The 6,049-nt window shown below is 34.7% G+C and overlaps 1 long non-coding RNA gene across 1 annotated transcript; it reads right to left on the bottom strand.

Annotated features, from left to right (window-relative positions):
• Nucleotides 1-2,716: 2,716 nt before the first annotated feature.
• LOC118735029 lies at nt 2,717-6,039 on the bottom strand. The gene is made up of 3 exons (XR_004992497.1): nt 5,398-6,039; nt 4,035-4,246; nt 2,717-3,964 (listed from the first exon to the last, which is right to left on the bottom strand). It is a non-coding gene; the product is annotated as an uncharacterized LOC118735029 (long non-coding RNA).
• Nucleotides 6,040-6,049: the final 10 nt, after the last annotated feature.

Below are 6,049 nucleotides of genomic sequence, written 5' to 3'. Positions count from 1 at the left end.
CTCCAGCGCCACTAAAAATTATCACTAAAATCGTTTCGGTCATTTAGAAGTTAAGTCACCAGAATAAGGGCCGGTTTCTCCATGTCCGATTAATTGCTTAATTATTACTTATTCGGAAGGTAGCATAAAAAGCGTTTTCTCAAAGTCCGATTAGGGCTCACCTGTCAGATAAGTTGTGGTTATTTTACCGCGAACATTGGCTATCGATTAGCCGCTAATCGAAAGAAAAATTTACAGGTGAATATAGTACAATAGTGCATAAAATTGTATTTCACTACCAATTAGATAATAATAAAGAGTTATAGTGTGTATAAAAAATGGAAAATTTGGAACGCGCAGCCCATCTATCTGGTTTGATTCAGAGACGGATTAATAAAGAACGAAAATACCGCACCAAAACAAATTTTTTTGAAGAGTATGACGACGACACTTTCATTTGCAGATTTCGTATCTCAAAAACAAGTGCTAAATACATTTTGAAGAAGATAGAAACAAAAATTCGGAGCCCCACTGAAAGGTTTGTGAAAATAAAATGGTCGGAGTAAATAAATACATTCATGCCTATTACGGATGCCGACTGCATGTATCTAACTTATTCGAATATGAAGGATTAGATTCGTGTGAATGGCATCCGTCGAACCGGAACAGGCATGTATCAAACTGATGCCATTGGTATGAATGTAATCCTTCATACTCGTTTGTGATGGCAGTGCGATGTTATCCATCGAATACTGTAATAGGCGTGCATGTTCATAATTGATTTTATCTTGCAGAAATCGAGCAATCAGTGCAGCGGAAATATTGCTTCTAGCATTGCGCTTCTACGCTTCAGGAAGCTTTTTGATTTGTGTTGCTGATTTCTGCGGAGTAAGCGTACCCAGTGCAAGTCGAGCAGTTAGCAAAGTTTCCAAAGCTATCGCGGGACTTGCTCCAACATTTATTAAAATGCCAAAAACAAGCACGGAAAGCGAAAGCGCGAATCGTGCATTTCATCAAATAGCGAAGTTTCCAAAGGTAGTGGGATGTATCGACTGCACTCATATCAGAATCCAGTCCCCCGGTGGAGAAAATGCCGAAATTTTTCGAAACCGTAAAGGATACTTTTCCATCAATGTGCAAGCTGTCTGTAATGCAAATTTGGAACTAACAGACCTTGTATTCAGGTGGCCTGGTTCCGCACATGACAGCAATATTTTCAGCAACAGTCGTCTGAAGCACCGATTTGAACAAAATGAGTTTAAAAAATGTTTTTTATTGGGCGACAGTGGTTATGGAGTCAGCAACTACATGATGACTCCACTTTTACATCCCAATACTCCCGCTGAGAAACTTTACAACGAATATCAATACTCGGAATTGTATTGAGAGGTGCTTTGGAGTATGGAAGCGCCGGTTTCCAGTGTTATCGCTTGGATTAAGACTTTCACAGTGCACAATCATGAACGTTGTTGTTGCCTGTGGAGTGTTGCATAATATTGCTATTCAGAACAAAGACGCTAACCCAAATGAATTAGAAGGCTTTAACTTTGGCGAACCAGCAGATAGACCCGTTCATGCAGACGAAAGGATAGCTGAGGTGCAAGAAAACGCTGATATAAGATCAAGTTTAATCAGAGATTATTTTTCAAGGTTGGTTAATTAAAAAGAATGCACAAGTTTATTTTTAATTATTGTTATTGAGCTTTGTACCACGATTATGTTTATTAGAAAAAATAATAATAATCATAATCGTGGACAAAGCTCAATATCAATATTAAAAATAAAATGTTAATAAGCCACAAGAACATTGCCAAATGCATAAGTTTATTTTTTAATGTATTTTTTGTTATATTTCAGGTTGTAAGGAAATGTCTACATACATACATACACCCGTTGCGTAATATAAAGTCGTCACATATTAACAATCGTAGTTTTTGTTGACAGTGCTAGGCATTTTCTTCCATATCAACGACTGAGTGGAAGATCGACCTATCTCGGCAGACAGTTCGAAAACGCCCTAACTCAGAAAACTTTTCAAAACGGCCTATTTTAGAATTTATTACAAGCACGCTGCCGATTCTTAAATATCCTACCTCGACATATTTTCAATATACTTTCAGTTGAGATAGGGCGTTTTTGAACCAAATTCTAAGATAGGGCGTTCTTCAATCGAATTCTGAATTAGGGAGTTCTTGAAAAGTTTTTTTGAGGTATGGCGTTTTCAAACCGACTGCCGAGATAGGTCGGTCTTCCACTCAGCCGTCGATATAAAACCACTTAGAACATAAGTACTTTGTATGCAACGGAGTGTATATTCATCATATTCAAATAAATTTCATGTCATTGTAATTTTCCTTTTTTATTAACAAAACAGGAATTCAGGTACAATACATTATATATTGAATATTAATTAAAGTACTTACACTTAGTAGAAGCTAAAAATTACAAAAATGTGTTTCATCTAAAATGGTGCTCATAAATTTTTTTAAATATATATACGAAACTCACATATTGACAAAATTTCACTATCTACATATTTGTAGATAATTAAAAAGCTCGAAATTTTTAAGAAAGTTTGTTGATTTCTTTTTTTAATGTACAAAGATTTATGGCCTTATTCATAAAAAATAAAGTAGTTTTACAAAAGGTTTATAAATTGAAAAATGTATGAAAACGTCAATTTATAAAGCTCTTTAAACCTACTTTATTTTTTATAAATAAGGCCATTAAACTTTGCATTTATACGGCTTTTGTTAAAGAATAAAATATACTCTCATAAAAAAAAGGTAAAATCTTGTCAATATGTGAGTATACGGCACTCATGATAAGCACTGCATATGAGATCATTACAATTGCGAAATAAACAAAAGGAATATTCAATCGTAGACAACTAAAAAAAGATTAAATAATATAAATACTGGTTCTAAGTTATTATGAGCACCCAAAAAATATATAAATAACTTCGGCGTACTATATCTATATCAATATAATAATTTTCAGAAAATCCATATTTATGGTTCGACTTAGTTCAATTTTAATAAGCAAGCTACCTGAGTAAGCATTAATATTGGCAACATAGTTCAGATGTTACATCTATTTTTGACAGACACCAGATTGACACCACCAGGTTGAATTTTGATAATCTTTGTACGAAGATTTAAATGTGGACTTATGTGCCGCTGGATAGGTAAAGTGCTAAACTTTTATAAATAAAAGAAAAATAGCCAAAACTAGTCAAAGTGTCACTTGACTGAATCAACTGACACAAGGGTATATCGAAAAGTAGTAAGCTACGCAGACGCAGTCGCGGGTATCAGTTAGTTTTTCTATAACAGTATAGCTCATTATATAACAAAAACCATAAAAATCAAAATTTTTAACTAATTCAAAAATTCTAGCGGCATATTTGTAGTCAAAATAATGTCTACTCCAAAGTTAGTTGCAGCTTTTTGACATTATTTTCAAGGAAATATCTGTCGAAAAAGCTGCAGCTAACTTTATAGTCGACTTTATGTTGCCTACGAATATGCCCCAAAAAATTTTATAAACTTTTCATACCAATTATAAACATTGTAATTAAAATTTCTAGAAAGGGTTTTTGTAAATTGCAACTTTGAAAGAAAAAGCAGTATAAAACTTCTGCTCTCAATATAAGCAGCGGCAGAACACCACATCTAATATGAAATTATAACTTTTAGAAATAGATATAGATTAAAGCAGTTGACTAGAACTTCTATGTTTCTTATAATCAATTTCTATTTGCAAAAGTTCTAATTTCATCTGAGCTTCTTTTACTTCGAGTGTATGCTTTTCGTTCGCCATTGCATGCTTGTCTACCGCCCTTTTGTTTTCTTCCTCCCAAAACAAATGATAGGAATCGGGAATGGTCTTATTTTTTTTTCTGCTCTGATTTGACCTCCAGCTTATTAGCTTTTTTCGTCCGTAAACTAGTTGGATTCCATGAGCTCCAATCAAGTGTATTTTCCTGAAACAGTTTATATACACATATGTATATTAGGTAAAATTAATGGAAATACACTATAATATTATATTACAATCTCTGCACCCTGAATAATCTCCACATCATTCGCTGTTTGACTTGGCATAGAGTCGTTCAAAGATTGTTGTTGTAGAAACCGTGCTTTTCCAAGCGAGGGGTTGAGGCGTATATCAATGTTTTGGTCTTTGATCGGGCTTTCCTTGATTGTTTCGGTAGCGGAGCGCAGATCCCCATTAATATCGTCCACATATTCGATTTCTTGAAAGGCTGAAATCATATACACATGTAATGAATATACTAGGGCTGAATGGAGGATATTGTGGAGATGGTCTTGGATTTGCATTTGCAAAATATGTGAGTTACGCGGTTTTGCAGACGATACGCAGCTTTGTACTTTAAACGGCGAAATGCAAAATCATATCCACAAGATTCTGAACAGCGCAATTGTCTTTTTAGCTCAGCACCAGATGGAAATCAAGCACAATTTTTAAGTTTTATATTTGTTTTTATCACCGATGTTTTGACCTCAGGACTTGAAAACATCATTATGTATAAAAGCATTCATATGCACATGTTTATAAGCATTAAAAATAGCACAATTTGTTGAGTGTATAACTATGTATGTATGTCTCTAATGTAAGCCATAAACGTTGCGAGCGTTGGTTCAACTCGATTCGTAATCAAGTTGGACGTTTTGCCTACAAACAAATCTCACTGCGCAATCTCATTTTTACAATTTCATAGCTTCGGCATCCATTTATAAACTTCATCACAAGCACAAACTCGGCTAAGTTATCCATTTGGGGTTATTTAGTGAACAAATACAACACACACAATGGGCGGTGTGCATAAAACCCAAGCAAATGCTTTTTCTTAAAATTTCAAACCTTTTACTCAATTTGTTCAAATAAATTTAAGTGAAAGGTATGAAAATTTAAGAAAAAGCAATTGCTTCGTTTTTATGCATACGGCCCAATGTTTTTTGCTAAGTAGTTACCACGAAAATGATTACAAAAGTTGAGTAGAACAGCTTGCCAGAAAATCAAAAAATGTTGATCTTTCATACAACCAAGACACAACTTCATTCAACGGGCGCACATACGTTGCAAACTCGAGCACAACATCCTTAAGTTGAACCAAGGGTCGCAGCGTTTATGGCTTGCATTAGTCCTGAGGATCATCTCAAATAGAGGTCGAAATCTCGATGACAAAAGTACAAATACACCAGTTAAAAATTATTCTTGATTTTCATCTATCCTTAAGCTCAAAAAACAAATATATTGCTTGCAATTAACACCCAATCATAAGGATATAAACAATACACATGTACTGATTAATTCCCTTAATATTGATGTAGCAATAATGTCAATCAATCATTGTCCAATCCTGTAGCAGATTGACCCATTAAAGCAGCCAACCTTTCTGTGTTGATGTCCCGCCGCTGCTTATATACTCCACCTCCTGTTTTATAAAGTTCCATTTTTTCTTCCGCCAAGCATTTTCTGGCCCTCCTCTTTAAGTTCTCATATTTTTCGCGTAAATTTTTTGCACTTCTCCTGATTCCAACTTGAGCCTCAAATTCGACGTCGATAGTTTCCCAGGCCTTCCGCTTTTTCTCCCAGGTCACTGCATCCGTTTTTTTATTTTCAATAAGATTTGCGTGCCGCTCCGCCAACGTAATTAACATATTTTCCTCAGTGCTAGTGAAATTTGGAAGCCTTCTTTGTTTGTTTTCCATTATTCTATACACAAATGAAAATTATTAAATAAGCAGCGTAAAATTTGGAAATGCGCGGGATGAAAATTATGAAATAAATGTAAACAAATGTCAGCTGTCATGCAGTTTTTATGTATTCACAAAGCAATTTTTGTGACCTTTTTCGTAAAATATTCACAATAATCAAAATAATCCGAAGTCAGCTAATTAGAACTTGGTGAAAATGAAACTGTCAATTCAAACTACCAGGTGGTTAACCAACCACGGGTTGAGGGTTATGTTAATCAGACATAGAGAAACCGGCCCTAAGTCTTTTACATTCTGACACTGTTCGGCTTTTTTCCCATACAAAA

Source organism: Rhagoletis pomonella, unplaced genomic scaffold (genome assembly GCF_013731165.1).
Source record: "Rhagoletis pomonella isolate Grant_MI unplaced genomic scaffold, Rhpom_1.0 Rhpom_scaffold_00003, whole genome shotgun sequence".
NCBI classification, from domain to species: Eukaryota; Metazoa; Arthropoda; class Insecta; order Diptera; family Tephritidae; genus Rhagoletis; species Rhagoletis pomonella.
The sequence above is the reverse complement of the archived record's forward strand: the minus strand, read 5'-3'. Positions and strand labels throughout refer to the sequence as shown.